General features: G+C 42.8%; 1 long non-coding RNA gene across 1 annotated transcript in view; it reads right to left on the bottom strand.

Annotated features, from left to right (window-relative positions):
- Positions 1-2973, bottom strand: part of LOC134357634 (uncharacterized) — a 244807-nt gene extending 241834 nt beyond the window's left edge. Inside the window, exon 1 of the long non-coding RNA XR_010020683.1 lies at positions 2885-2973. This is a non-coding gene — a long non-coding RNA (uncharacterized LOC134357634). The remainder of the gene's footprint in view (positions 1-2884) is intronic.
- Positions 2974-16819: the final 13846 nt, after the last annotated feature.

Genomic DNA, 16819 nt, shown 5'->3' with positions numbered 1-16819 from the left:
CATCTACCACCTTTCACACCTTACCTAAATACTCCCCTACCTGTTCTACATTTCACACCTCAGCTTCAACATTCCTCTTCCACCTCCACATTTGACAGCTCACCTTCAGCTCTCCTCTACCTGGTGCACCTCGCTTCAATAACCCTCTACTTGTGCCACTCACACCTCACCTTCAACTGTTCTCCCTGCTCTGCATTTCACATCTCAACTTCAAATCTCTCCCACCTGGTCCAAGTTTCAAACCTCACATTCAACTCTGCTTTACCTGGTTTGCCCTAACTCAGCACTCCTTTACCTGCACCATATTTCACACCTCACCTCAACACTCCTCTACCTGCTCCACACTTCTCTCCCTGCTCAAATATTTCGAACCTCACCTTCAACACTCCAGTACGTTATCTGCATTTCACACCTGGCCTTCAACACTCCTCAACCTGCACTACCTATCACACCACACCTTCAACACTCCTTAAACTGATCTAGAATTCACTGTTCACCTTCAACACTCCCCTGCATACTCTACGTTTCACAACTCACACCTCACCTTCTACACTAATCTACCTGGTCCACCTGACAGCAAACCCCTTCTACATTCTCCACATTTCACATCTCACCGTCAACACTGCTCCACTTGGGCCACATTTCACACCTCAGCTTCAACCCGCATTCAACATCTGAGCTTCAACACTCCTCTACATGGTCCACTTTGCACACCTAACCTCAAACACACCTTGACCTGTTCTAAACTTCACACCACATTCAAGACTCCTCAATCTGCCCCACATTTCACACCTTACCTTCCAGACACCACCACATGATCTACATTTCATAGTTTCCCATCAAAATTCCTCTACCTGCTCCACATCATACACACCACCTCAACACAACTACTCAGGCCACACCAGAAGTATTGGGTCCCTTATCTCAGAAAGGGTGTATTGTCATGGGATAGAGTCCAGAGGAGCTTCATGAGGATGATTCCAAGAATGAAGGGAACATCTGCGGAGCATTTGGTGGCTTTAGGCCTGTAGAAGAATATGGCGAGATCTCATTGAAACTTACCGAACGTTGAAAAGGCGAGATAGGATGGATGCGGCGAGAATGTTTCCTCTGTTATGGGTATCTATAACTAAAGGGCACAACCTAAAAATTGAGCAGTAACCTTTCAGAACAGATTTTAAGGAGGTTTTTTTTTAGCCAGAGAGTAGTGACTTACTGGAATGGTCTGCTACAGACTGCTGTGGAGGCCAAGTCCATGCGTATATTTAAAGCGATTGTTGAAAGATTCATGATTGGTTGGGACATCAAGGGATATGGTGAGAGGACAGGAGTATGGGGTTGAATGGGATCTGGGATCAGCCATGATGAAATGGCAGAGCGGACTTGATGGGGTAATACTGCCCATGTCTTATTTTCTAATTCTACCTTCACACCTGGAGAGGGGCGTGAAAGCACAGAGGAACATCTGGAGAGATTTATGAAACGCTCGTTCGCTGCTGTCGTTACTGTGTGGTCGGGAATCTTTTGGAGTGTAGGCCTCAAAATCCCCGGCCTTGCCTGCTTTTGGCGACCGAGAAGGAGGTCGAATCGTTCGGGCAGAGATGGCGCTCAGTACTTGGTGTCGGAGAGCTGATCAGAGCTCGAAGTTTTCAGATGACTCAGAGTCAGATTGTGGTCGGCATGGCAGGGAGAGTTTTTTTTCCTTCTCCCGTCTGCGTGAGACGTGGGACATTTGAGAGACTTTGAACTTTACTGTGCTCATGGACTTCTTCATCAAGTTATGGTATTGTTGCACTGTTGTAACTATATGTTATAATTATGTGGTTTTGTCAGTTTTTTCAGTCTTGGTCTGTCCTGTGTTTTGTGATATGACACCGGAGGAAATATTGTATCATTTCTTAATGCATGTATTACGAAATGACAATAAAAGAGGACTGCGTGTCCTCATAATCTAATCTAATCCATGTTTCAAACCTCACTTTCAAATCTACTCTATGAGGCTCACGTTTCAAACTTCATCTTCAACTCTGCTTTATATGGTTCATCTCACCTCAACACTTCTCTACCTGCTCCACACTTCTCACTACACCTTCAAGACTCCTAAACCTGCTCCACATTCCACACCTCACTTTCAAGACTCTTCTACCTGATCTACATTTCACACCTCACCTTTAACATTTCTCTATCTGCTCTTCATTTAACACCTGACCTTTAACACTCCTCCACATGGTCCGCATTTCACACCTCACATCAACAGCCCTCTACCTGCTCCACATTTCACACTTCACCTTCAAAACAACTCTACCTGCACTACGTATCACAGCTCACCTGCAACACCATTCTGCCTGCTCCACATTTCACACCACGCCTTCTAATCTCCTCTAGCTGGTCCACATTTCACAACTTGCCTTCAACGCTGTTTTAAGTTCTCCAGCTCACCTCAACACTTACTTATCTACACCATATTTCACGCCCCACCTCAACACTCATTTTTCACACATTTCACATGTCACCGTCAAAGCTCCTTGCTTGCTCAAAAATTTCCCACCTCACCTTCAACACTCCCATAACTACTCCTTCATGCCTCACTGTCAACAGTCCTCGACCTGCACTACATTTCACACTTCTCTACCTTCTCCACATTTGACAGCTATCCTTCAACTCTCCTCTACCTGGTCCACATCGCACACTCACCTTCAACTCTGCATTACCTGGTCTACCTCACCTCAACAATCCTCTACTTGCTTCCCTTTTCACAGCTCACCTTCAACTTTCCTCTACCTTCTGTACATTTCACTCCTCATTTTCAGCACCCCTCTACCCAGTCCAAATTTCACACTCTATCTTCATCACTTCTTTACTGACTTCATCTTTCAAATCTCACCTTCAACAGCTGTCTCACAAACAAGAGAAAATCTGCAGAAGCTGGAAGTCCAAGCCGCACACACAGGAACGCAGCAGGCCAGGCAGCATCTGTGGAGAAGAGTACAGTGTTTTGGACCGAGACCCTTCAGCAGGACCGGAGAAAAAAAGATGAGGAGTAGATTTAAAAGCTGGGGGAGGGGGTGGGAGAAACACAAGGTGAAGGTGAAACCGGGAGGGGGGAAGTAAAGAGCTGGGGGTTGATTAGTGAAAGAGATCCAGGGCTGGAGAAGGGGGTATCTAATTGGAGAGGACAGAAGGCCGGGGAAGAAAGAAAAGGGGGAAGAGCACCGGAGGAGGGTGATGGGCAGGTAAGGAGATAAGCTGAGAGAGGGAAAAGGGGATGGGGAATGGTGAGGGGGGAACATTACTGGCAGTTCAAGAAATCAATGTTCATGCCATCAGGTTGGAGGCTACCCAAACAGAATATAAGGTGTTGTTCTTCCAACCTGAGTGTGGCCTCATCGTGACTGTAGAGGAGGCCATGGATTGACATATCGGAATGGGAATCGGAAGTTCAATTAAAATGGGTGGCCACTGGGAGGTCCCGCTTTTTCTGGTGGACGGAAAGTAGGTACTCGGCGAAGCGGTCTCTCACTTACATCGGGTCTCACCAATATACAAGAGGCCACACTGGGAGCACCGGATACAGTAATGTCCCCAAAAGACTCACGGATGAAGTGCTGGCTCACCTGGAAGGACTGTTTGGAGCCCTGAATGGTAGTGAGGGAGGAGGTGTAGGGGGAGGTGTAGCACTTGTTCTGCTTGCAAGGATAAGTGCCAGGAGGGAGATCAGTGAGGAGAGGCGAATAGACAAAAGGAGTCGTATAGGGAGTGATCCCTGCAGAAAGCAGAAAGTGCGGGACGAGGGCAAGATGTGCTTGGTGCTGGGGTCCTGTTGGAGATGGCAGAAGTTCCAGAGAATTATGTATGGAATGTGTAGGCTGGTGGGGTAGTAGGTGAGGACAAGAGGAACTCTTTCCCTGGTAGGGTGGCGGGAGGATGGGGTAAGAACAGACGTGCATGGAATGGAAGAGATGCAGTTGAGGGCAGCGTTGATGGTGGAGAAAGGTAAGCCCTGTCCTTTGAAGAAAGAGGACAGCTCCTTCATTCTGGAATGAAAAGCCTCATCTTGAGAGCAAGTGTGGCGGAGACGGAGGATTTGAGAGAAGGGGGTGACATTTTTACAAATAAAAGGGTGGAGAGAGGTATACTCCAGGTAGCTGTGTGAGTCCGTGGATTTATAATAGATATCAGTGGATAAGGTGTCTCGAGACATAGGGACAGAGAGAAATTGAGACAGGGGAGAGAGGTGGCAGAAATGGAGCAGAAAAATTTGAGGACGGAGGGGGGGAGTTGGAGGCAAAGTTGATGAAGTCACCGAGCTTGGCATGGGTGCAGGAAGCAGCACTAATGTAGTTGTTGATGTAGCATAGGAAAAGTTGGGGGGGGGGGTGGTGGTTGACATGGCTGACAAACAGGCAGGGATAGCTGAGACCCTTGCTTCCAACTCTGACTCCTCATTTCTTTTCTCTAGTCCTGCTGAAGGGTTGGCTTGAAATATCAACTGAACTCTGTTAAACAATCCTCTACCTGCTCCACATTTCACACCTCACCTTCAATAGTTTTCTACTTGCTCCAGATTTTTCATCTCACCTTCACACTACTCTACTTACTCCACATTTCTCAACTCACTCAAAGCACTCCTCTACCTAGTCCACATTTCACATCTCACCGTCAACTCTCCTCTATCCGAATTACCTCAACACTCCTCTACGTGCACCATATCATGCTTCACCTTCAACACTTCTCTACCTGGTCCACATTTCACGTCAAACATCTATTTCCTTCAAAGCCGCCCATCATGTAAACTGATGTCATAGTGTTCATGACCATCTTGTGTCCGTGGCTTTAAGCCACCATTCTTTCTAGTAAGAAACTTCAAAGATCATAGTTCAAAGGAAATTTTAACTTTACTTTATGTGTAAAGTATGTGTACATATATGTTACCGTACACGACCCTGTGACTAATTTTCTTGTCATAGTCAACAAATGTATATAATAATAACAATTACTGTATAACAGAATCAATAAAAGATGCCCAACTGGGGAGTTTAACCGGAGTGCAGAAGGCAGCAAGCTGGGCAAATACGCAAAGAGGTAACAATGAGAATAAATAACTAAGCAACAACATATTGAGAACACCAGATAAAGAGTACCTGAAAGTGCATCAGAATTATTCTATTTCATTTCATAATTCAATCTTCTTTTATACATGATCGATCTGGAATATGGGATACTGTGATCATATTACTGTGATTTAAATGTAATGTAATTTGTATTATTTACTTGTATTCTTATAAATTTTGTATTTGTATTCATGTAATTTATATAATATCAATAAAAATATTGAAAAAGGAAGAAAGTGCATCAGTAGGTTGTGGGAACATTTCAGTGTTAAGGCAAGTGAAATTGAGTGACGTTATCCCCTTTTGCTCAAGAGCCTGATAGTGAGGGGTAATAAGTGTTCCTGAACCTGGAGGTGTGAGTTCTGAGGCTTCTGTACCTTCTTCTTGATGATCGCAGTGAGACGAGAGCAGGTCCTGATGATAGGGGGTTGCTGATGGTGGATGGTGCTTTCCTGCAACTGTGTTTCATGTAGATGTGCTCAGTTGTTCAAACGGCTTTACCCATGATGGACAAGACCATATCCACTATTTTTTGTAGGATTTTCTTTTCAAGGGTATTGGCGTTTCCATTCCAGGCTCTGATGCTACCAGTCAACATATTCTCCACTAGCCTATGGACTCATTTTCAAGAACTCTTCTTCTCATGTTCTCAACATTTATTGCTTATTTAATTATTGTTATTATTTTGTTTTGTTTATCTGGTTCTTTGTATTTACTGTGAATGCCCACAAAGAAAACTAATCTCAGTGTTTTATATGGTAACATATGTACTTAAATAATACGTTGAACTTTGAGGTTTAAACTTTGAATTACTGTAACACAATATTATAATTATTCACAATCAAGCACCTCCTGTCACTTTGCCAGTTTAAGAAATAATTCTGCCCTCCCTCACATGCTCCTAAATGACCAGTTCTTGCCTGTTCCATTGTTCTTCCTCCAATTTAACACATTGCTGAGAGAAAAGACTCCTGTCTGAGGGAAATTGGCTCAGTTTGTATTAATAGAAGCGTGGAATGTTAACTTTCAGTCTATATTTTCAGCCAATTACTCTCCATCACAATGAATACTCCAGGGAAATCTAGTAGCCAAAAGCTAGACATTGTGTGAATAATGAGCAGCAGACACACAACAACCGCTGCTGATGATACGAGCAGTGACAAAGCCATTTAGCAAAATACACACACCGCAAATAAAACAAAAACCACCAACGTCTCATCTTCATTGCTGATAGACACAATTTAACCAACTGAATGTTACACATTGTATTGATTGATCTCATATTCAATGAAAATATTGGCCACTAAATAACATGGGGCTTTGGTTTACGATTGGATTTAGGAAGATTTAAAGATGCCAAACAAAAGAGGCTGGAATTCTGAGCGTTAATACAGTTTACTGACTGCACTTTGAATTACGTCCCCTTGCTTCCTGCTCAAATGAATACACAGATAATAAAGGAAAAAATAACTGTGTTTGAAATTTAGTGAAAAAGGACCCTCATGGATTTTAATCATTTTTGCAGATTAGATCAAAGTGAGTCTTACTTCAGTGGTGGGCAAGTTTTTGGAGAAGATCCTGAGAGGCAGGATTGATGAGCATTTGGAGAGACATAATCTGATTAGGGATAGTCAGCATGGCTTTGTCAAGGGCAGGTGGTGCCTTACGAACCTGATTGAATTCTTTGAGGATGAAACAAAACACATTGAAGGTAGGGCAGCGGATGCGGTATATATGGATTTCAGTAAGGCATTTGATAAGGTTCTCCATGTGAGGCTCATTCAGAAAGTAATGAGGCATGGGATCCAAGGGGACTTTGCTTTGTGGAGCCAGAATTGGCTTGCCCACAGGAGGCGAAGAGTGGTTGTAGATGATTCACATTCTGCATGGAGGTCAGTGACCAGTGGTATCCCGCAGGGATCTGTTCTGGGACTCCTCCTCTTTGTGATTTTTATAAATGACCTGGATGAGGAAGTAGAAGGGTGGGTTAGTAAGTTTCCTGATGACACAAAGTTGGGGGTGTTGTGGAGAGTCTGGAGGGTTGTCAGAAGTTACAGCAGGATAACCAATTTCCCCCGGGATCAATAAAGTATGACTATGACTATATCAGTAGGATGCAGAACTTGGTTGAGAAGTGGCAGATGGAGTTCAACCCAGATAAATGAGAGGTGGTTCATTTTGGTAGGTCAAATATGACGGCAGAATATAGTATTAATGGTAAGACTCTTGGCAGTGTGGAGGATCAGAGGGATCTTGGGGTCCGAGCCCATAGGACATTCAAAGCTGCTATGCAGGTTGACGGAGTGGTTAAGAAGGCATATGGTGTATTGGCATTTATCAACTGTGGGATTGTGTTCAAGAGCTGGGAGGTAATGTTACAGCTATACAGGACCCTGGTCAGACCCCACTTTGAGTACTGTGTTCAGTTCTGGTCACCTCACTACAGGAAAGATGTGGATACTACAGAGAGAGTGCAGAGGTGACTTAGATGGATGTTGCCTGGATTGGAGAGTGTGCCTTATGAGAATAGGTTGAGTGAACTTGACCTTTTCTCCTTGGAGTGACGGAGGATGAGAGGTGAACTGATAGAGGTGTGTAAAATGATGAGAGGCATTGATCGTGTGGATAGCCAGAGGCTTTTTCCCAGGGCTGAAATGGCTAGCATGAGGGGGTACATTTTTAAGGTGCTTGGAAATAGGTACAGAGGGGATGTCAGGGGTAAGTTTTCCACACAGAGACTGGTGGGACATACAATTGCCTGCCGGCAACTGTGGTGGAAACGGATACAATAGGGTCTCTTAGATAGGTACATGGAGCTTAGAAAAACAGAGGGCTATGTGGTAGGGGAATTCTAGGCAGTTTCTAGAGTAGGTTACATGGTTGGCACAATGTTGTGGGCTGAAGAGCCTGCAATGTGCTGTAGATTTCTATGTTTTATTTTCAAAGTTTAAAGTTTAAAGTTCAAAATAAATTTCTGATCGAAGTACATATGTATCACCATATACATACAACTCTCAGATTCATCTTCTTGGGGATGTACACAGTAAATTCATGAAACGCAATAGAATCAATGAAAGATCACACACAACAGGACAGACAATCAAAGTGCAAAAAATAACAAACTGTGCGAGTACGAAAAGAAAGAAAAAAAGAAATTATAATAGTAATAATAGTAATAAATAATAAATAAATATTGAGAACATGAGATGAAGATTTCTTGAAAGAAAGCCTATATGTTGTGAGAAAAATTCAATGATGGGGTGAGTGAAGTTATCCACTCTGGTTCAGGAGCCTGATGGTTGAGGGGGTAACTTCATTCAACTCCATTTGTCCATTGTTAGTTGCCAGATGCCAGTTTACAGTTACACTTCAGAGAAAGTTAAGTTCTGGGGGATGGGGAAGCCTGTAAAGGTTGAATTTATTATTATGTCTCAGCGGCACTTCATTGTTGTACAGCACTTTGTTATACATTTTGGTTCTGACTTCTCTGGAGTATTTTTTCCCCAAGCTATTTCAGCAAAACCTCTGAAGAAAAATTGTTGGGCATATTGTCCCTCTACCAAGGCTTTTTGTTTTGCAGATTGCTGCCGGTGTTTTCGGAACTCTAGGAGGTCCATGAGCCAGTCCTCATCAGGGGATCAGAGGTGGTGAGAGTCAGCAATTTTAAGTTCTTTGGCATTATCAGAGTCAGGTTTATTATCACTGGCACGTGACGTGAAATTAACAGCAGTAGTTCATGCAATACATAATCTAGCAGAGAGAGAAAAAATAAAATAAAAATAATAAATAAACAAGTAAATCAATTATGTATATTGAATAAATTTTTTAAAAGTATGCAAAAACAGGAATACTGTATATTCAAAAAAAAATGAGGTAGTGTCCAAGGGTTCAATGTCCATTTAGGAATCGGATGGCAGAGGGGAAGAAGCTGTTCCTGAATCACTGAGTGTGTGCCTTCAGGCTTCTGTATCTCCTACCTGATGGTAACAGTGAGAAAAGGGCATGTCCTGGATGCTGGAGGTCCTTAATAATGGACGCTGCCTTTCTGAGACACTGCTCGCTGAAGATGTCCTGGGTACTTTGTAGGCTAGTACCCAGGATGGAGCTGACTAGATTTACAACCTCCTGCAGCTTCTTTCGGTCCTGTGCAGTAGCCCCTCCATACCAGACAGTGATGCAGCCTGTCAGAATGCTCTCCACGGTACAACTATAGAAGTTTTTGAGTGTATTTGTTGACATGCCAAATCTCTTCAAACTCCTAATAAGGTATAGCCGCTGTCTTGCCTTCTTTATAACTACATCGGTATGTTGGGACCAGGTTAGATCCTCAGAGATCTTGACACCCAGGAACTTGAAACTGCTGACTCTCTCCACTTCTGATCCCTCTATGAGGATTGGTTTGTGTTCCTTCGTCTTACCCTTCCTGAAGTTCACAATCAGCTCTTTCATCTTACTGACATTGAGTGCCAGGTTGTTGCTACGGCACCACTCCACTAGTTGGCATATCTCATTCCTGTACGCCCTCTCATCACCACCTGAGATTCTACCAACAATGGTTGTATCATCAGCAAACTTATAGATGGTATTTGAGCTATGCCTAGCCACACAGTCATGTGTATGTAGAGAGCAGAACAGTGGGCTAAGCACACACCCCTGAGGTGCACCAGTGTTGATCATCAGCGAGGAGGATATGTTATCACCAATCCACACAGACTGTGGTCTTCCGGTTACAGAGGGAGGTACAGAGCCCCAGGTTCTGCAATTTCTCAATCAGGTTTGTTGGAATGATGGCATTAAATGCTGAGCTATAGTTGATGAACAGCATCCTGACGTAGGTGTTTGTGTACTCCAGGTCTAAAGCCATGTGGAGAGCCATTGAGATTGCATCTGCTGTGTGGCAGTAGGCAAATTGCAATGGGTCCAGGTCCTTGCTGAGGCAGCAGTTCAGTCTAGTCATGACCAACCTCTCAAAGCATTTCATCACTGTCATTGTGCATGCTGTCATTTCATCACTGTCGATGTGAGTGCTATCATTTCATCACTGTCGATGTGAGTGCTATCATTTCATTACTGTCGATGTGTGTGCTGTCATTTCATCACTGTCGATGTGAATGCTGTCATTTCATCACTGTCGATGTGCATGCTATCATTTCATCACTGTCGATGTGAGCACTGTCATTTCATCACTGTCGATGTGAGTGCTATCATTTCATCACTGTCGATGTGAGTGCTGTCATTTCATCACTGTCGATGTGAGTGCTATTATTTCATCACTGTCGATGTGCATGCTATCATTTCATCACTGTCGATGTCAGTGCTATCATTTCATCACTGTCAATGTGAGTGCTGTCACTTCATCACTGTCAATGTGCATGCTGTCATTTCATCACTGTTGATGTGAGTGCTATTATTTCATCACTGTCGATGTGAGTGCTGTCACTTCATCACTGTCGATGTGCATGCTGTCATTTCATCACTGTCGATGTGAGTGCTATCATTTCATCACTGTCGATGTGTGTGCTGTCATTTCATCACTGTCAATGTGCATGCTATCATTTCATCACTGTCAATGTGCATGCTATCATTTCATCACTGTCAATGTGAGTGCTGTCATTTCATCACTGTCGATGTGAGAGCTATCATTTCATCACTGTCGATGTGAGTGCTATCATTTCATCACTGTCGATGTGAGTGCTGTCATTTCATCACTGTCGATGTGAGTGCTATCATTTCATCACTGTCGATGTGCATGCTATCATTTCATCACTGTCAATGTCAGTGCTATCATTTCATCACTGTCAATGTGAGTGCTGTCACTTCATCACTGTCGATGTGCATGCTGTCATTTCATCACTGTCAATGTGAGTGCTATTATTTCATCACTGTCGATGTGAGTGCTGTCACTTCATCACTGTCGATGTGCATGCTGTCACTTCATCACTGTCGATGTGAGTGCTGTCAGTTCATCACTGTCGATGTGAGTGCTGTCACTTCATCACTGTCGATGTGCGTGCTGTCACTTCATCACTGTCGATGTGCGTGCTGTCATTTCATCACTGTCGATGTGCGTGCTGTCGTTTCATCACTGTCGATGTGAGTGCTATCGTTTCATCACTGTCGATGTGAGTGCTGTCACTTTATCACTGTCGATGTGCGTGCTGTCATTTCATCACTGTCGATGTGCGTGCTATCATTTCATCACTGTCGATGTGAGTGCTATCATTTCATCACTGTCGATGTGCGTGCTATCATTTCATCACTGTCGATGTGAGTGCTATCATTTCATCACTGTCGATGTGAGTGCTATTATTTCATCACTGTCGATGTGCGTGCTATCATTTCAGAGGATCTGTCCTGGGTTTAGCACCACCTGTCCTGTGCCATTACAAAGAAAGAATGGCAGAGCCTCTACTTTCTTAGAAATTTTCAAAGATTCATCATATCATCCAAAACTTTGAAAAACTTTGGTAGATGTGCAGTGAAGAGTATATTGACTGGTTGCGTCATGGCCTGGTATGGAAACACCAATGCCCTTGAACAGAGAAGGCTACAAAAAATAGTGGATATGGCCCAGTCCCTCACCACTGTCACAGCAAAGCAGCATCCATCATCAAGGACTCCCACCATTGAGGCCATGCTCTGTTGCCATTAGGAAGGAGGTACAGGAGCCTTAGGTTCCAGACCACCAGGTTCAGGATATTTACTTATCTATCTATTTATCTGTGTTTGCACAATTTTGTTACCTTTTGCACAGTTTTTGTCAGTCTCTGTGTACAGTTTTTCATTGATTCTATTATATTTCTTTCTATTTACTGTGAATTCCCACAAGAAAATGAATCTCAGAGTTGTATATAGTGGCATATATGTATTTTGATAATAAATTTACTTTGAATTTTGGAATGCAGGGTCTGTAGTAATGTTTCCCAGACACAGCTGATGAAAAGACAGACGATGGATTCCTGGAGTGGGTCAGCACAGAGAAAAGCCCTCAACCTCAATGCTGACCATTTTTCCAATCTCATTTGCCTGTCCGATAGATAGTTGTTTGTATGTTTATGGAATTACCACCCAGTGTTCCTTAAACATGGAAACTGTGTGTGATTCACAGCCTCTGACAGTGAGTTCCAAATGACAATGAGGAGAAACTTTCCCCTTAAATTTCCTTCAAAACTCCTTCAGCACTAATCTGACACTCTGCCTTTACCTCTGTAAGGGAGCAAGGCAATGACATTTATAAAACATTCACCAACTGCTGGAGGAGCCCAGCAGGTCAGCCATCATCTATGGAGGGAAATGAACACCAGGGAAAAAGATACTAGCCCTGTCCAACCTCTCTTTATAACTCAGACCTTCAGACCCAATCCCATGCTTATGATCTTATCTGCATCTTTTATAACTTGAGGGTTATGTCCTCCCTACACACCCACAACCCCAACGAGGCTTGTTCATACTCACAGTTGTGCCGGGAGCCAGTGTCAAAGACAAAGATTAGAAATCCTGATAATTGCCTGGAATCAGTGATGATTAACAGAAGGTCATCAGCACAGGAACCAATTACCCTGATGGTTTCACCAACGTCATGTACAGCTGTAATCTGTGTTCCAATTCGTGTAGCTAACTAATGCCCTGACCAATGAAGGCAAGCCTGCCAAATGCCTTCTTTACCACTTTGTCCGCCTGCATCACAAGTTTGGGTATTCCCTAACAGCAAGTCGAATATCACACACTCTCTCATTGGGATTTCTACGTATTGATTAAGAAAACTTTCCTGAACACATTCAACAAACTCTATCCCATATAGTTCTTTTACAGTATGAGAGTCCCAGTCAGCAAGTTCAAAGTTAAAATCTTATTGCCTTTCCAAGGCCTGACTCCAGGAGAGAGAGAATTTTGTGTGCACAATGTCCCAGGAATCAGTACTTTAAAGCAGAAAAGTGCCAGGGGATTGACCAGTTCTGGTTCTGAGTGAGTTACAAAGATAGACTTCTTTTACTGAAGAGTGAGAAAGGGAACTTCTTTTCCCATTGTTCTACATGCTCAAATGGTGTCAAAAGCAAAGCCTGCCATTTCCCTCTACTACAATTTTTAACCACATTCGTCTGAGACATAATTCATGCTAGTCCCTGACAGAGAAATCTACTTTAAATAACAGTAATGCTTTAAGATCTGTGTTTTTTAATGGTCATCTATTTCCTCAGCAGCCAGAGGCATCCTGCAGCACAAAGGAGACACCGAAAGTGCAGATGCCAAAATCCCAGGAAACAGGTGCAGAGATCTGCTGCAAACTAGCAAAGCATAAACCCACTGAACTGCAATTCCACTCACTGTTCTGGTGAGTGGCTCATCAAACACAGAGGCTAAAACTGCCTGAAGAAATGCTGCAAGTCAAGACGTTCCATGTTCATTACAACAAAATGGAATAAAAAACGTGAAAGACGACAGACAAAAGAAAATGCTATTTATTGCAGGCCACTGTGAGGGAAGATCTATATGGCCATCAATGTCTGCACTTTGCAGAACATTGCTCTGCAGTCAAATATCCCTACCAAATGGATTTGTTAAATCTAGATTCTCAGCTTTGAGGGAAGAGCTATTGTTGATTTCTGGAATGCAGCCATGAGGAACAAGGTGTCTGAAAGGGTATATGTGATCGGGAACAGCCTCTGCAAGCTTCTATAATGAGAGAGATCTGGCTTTCAAAACCAGTGCATAATCTGATGTTGGTTCCTGGTCAAACTCAAGCAATGAGAATAGGAGTTGCCTGCCCTTGTCTTAAACTATAAGGCAGTATAAATCCAAAAATCTTCTCAGGGACACCTCTGTTTTTTAAACCACAAGACATAGGAGCAAAATTAGGGTACTCAGCCCAACAAGTCTGCTTCATTACTCCCTCATGACTAATTTATTATCCCTTTCAAAAGCATTCTCCTGCCTTTCCTCATAATCTTTGATGCCCTGACTAATCATGAACCTATCAATCTCCACTTTAAATATACATAGAAACACAGAAAACCTATTGCACAATACAGGTCCTTTGGCCCACAATGCTGTGCTGAACATGTACTTACTTTAGTAATTACCTAGGGTTACCAACAGCCCTCTATTTTTCTAAGCTTCGTGTACCTAACCAGGAGTCTCTTAAAAGACTTAATCATTTGGCCTCCACAATCGACTGTAGCAATGAATTACGCAGATTCACCTCCCTCCGACTGAAGAACTTCCTCCTCAGCTCTGTTCTAAAGAGACAGCCCTTTATTTTGAGGCTGCATTCTCTGGACCTAGACTACCCCACTATAAGAAACATTCTCTCCACATCCACTCTATCTAGACCTTTCAATATTCAATAGGTTTCAATGAGATCCTCACTCATTCTTCTAAACTCCAGCAAGTACAAGCCCAGAGCTATAAAACGCTCCTCATATGTTAACCCTTTCATTCCTGGGATTATTCTAATGAATCTTCTCTGGACCCTCTCCAATCCCAGCATGTCTTTTCTTAAATAAGAGGCCGAATGTTGCTTATAATATTCTGGGTGCAACCTGACCGATGCCTTACAAATCCTACGCATCACATGCTACTCCAGTCCTATCGAAAAGAATGTAAACACTGCATTTGCCTTCCTCGCCACTGACTTAACTTGCAAGTAACAGCTCTCTGAAAAGGCACTAATCAAGAACCATTCACATACACTACCAGCAACACACAGAAACAGAAGTTTGTATTATCTATAGGATGCACTGGAGCAACTCATCAAAAATCCTTCGAGAGCTCCTTCCAAAACCACAATCTCTACCAGCTCGAAGGACGTGAAGCAAAAGGATGGGCACACCAACCGTGGAACTCCAAAGTTTGAAGTCAAAATTAAATTTATTAATAAGCACATATGTTACCATAAACTACAAACAACCAATGTGCAAAAGATGACAAACTATAAATAAAATAACACTGAGAGAAGTTGTAAAGAGTCTTTGAAAGTGAGTCTATAGGTTATATAATCAGTTCAGAGCTATGGTAAATGAAGTTACCCACACTGGTTCAGGAGCCTAATGGCTGTAGGATAATAACTGTTCCTAAACCTGCTGGTGGGGGGCTCAAGGATCCTGGCCAATGCTAATAGCAAGAAGAGAGCATGACTCGAGTGGTGGGGGTCCTGAATGATGAACACTGCTTTCTTGTGGCAGCGTTTCACATAAATGTACGAATAGTATGGAAGGCTTTGCCTGTGATGAATTAGGATGTATCCGTCATTTTCTGTACTCTCATGTTCCTAGGCATTGATGTTTCCATATTAGGCTCTGATGCAACCAGTTAGCATACTCTCCACTATGCATCTATTGAAGTTTGCCAAAGTTTTTGATCACATGCCGATTCTACATAAACCCCTAAGAAAGTAAAGGCATGTGATGGTACCTACATTCTGGCCTCAGGACAATTCCTCTGATATGATAACACCAAGAAGCTTCTGACCCTATCCACCCTCGATCCTCTAAGGAGTGGCTCATGGACCTCCAATTCCTTCCTCCTGCAGTCAATAACTTGGTTTTGCTGATATTGAGTTAGGTGTTGTTGCGGCACCACTCAACCAGATTTTTAATCGCTCTCCTATATGCCAATTTGTCACCACTTTTGATTCTGCCAGCAACAGTGGTGGTGTTGTGGTGTCACATGACATCCTGCTTAGGAAATATATCACCATTCCTTCATGATCACTGGGTCAAAATCCTGAAACTTAACAGCATTGTGAGTATAGCCACAGGTCAAGCTACAGCATTTCAATGAGCCAGCTCATACCACTTTCTCAAAGGCAACTTGGATGATCAAGTCAATGCTCGCTGATGAACCTAAAACGTTGCCTATCCCTTTGTTTTGCCCAGTGCTGCAAATTAAGGTTTACCAGCTTAATTCGCCTAGTAAATTGTTTTTTGCTCCAGATTCCAATATCTACAGTGACTTAGGTTACTCCAATCCGAGGAATACTAATATTACAAGTGGTGGAGTCAATTTAGGATTGAAATGAGATTTATTGATGCAGGCAGAAAGAATAGCTGCATTAACAAATAGATACTTTAGATTGCCATATATTATTAATTACGATAACCAATGTTGTCAGGATACTGAAGATTTAAAATTGATACAGAATGGCAGAACTTAAAGCAGATAAATCACCAAGTCCAAAAAGCATCTTCAGATACAGTAGATTCTGGTTAATTGAAACAAATTAGAACACTTCCAATCTTACGACAGTACTATAAAACTTTGTATTTGTCCCTGATACTTATTGATGAAAAATTCATCCAAAACTCTTTTGCTTGCCGTGGTTTTAAAGCTTCTTACTTGGAATTGCTACAAATGGCCGGGGTTGAAACGAAAACAATTTCACTACTTCAACTTAAAAAACTACAAAGAATTTGAAGATATCGACAATCGTTGTGTGGTTGTTTCTCTCTGTGCCTTTGGTGATTCGAGCAACAACTTCGCCTCTCGCCTCAAAGTCCAGTCTGGATACCACAGGCCGGCCATCGACAATCATCTTCCAATGAAAGTGAAGATTTTGAGGATGCGATTGTCAACACTATTGTATGAAGGCAGTCCATTATCTGCACTAGGTGCTTGCATTGCTTTTTGTTCTTTTACAGTCAAGATAACATGGCGTGGATGAATTTAAAGTCTCCTGACTCTTAGGGGTGACTATCTCCCTGTAAGTGCTG

This window comes from Mobula hypostoma, chromosome 16 (assembly GCF_963921235.1).
Source record: "Mobula hypostoma chromosome 16, sMobHyp1.1, whole genome shotgun sequence".
Lineage (NCBI taxonomy): Eukaryota > Metazoa > Chordata > Chondrichthyes > Myliobatiformes > Myliobatidae > Mobula > Mobula hypostoma.
Note: the sequence above shows the minus strand (reverse complement) of the source record. Positions and strands in the feature narration are given on the sequence as shown.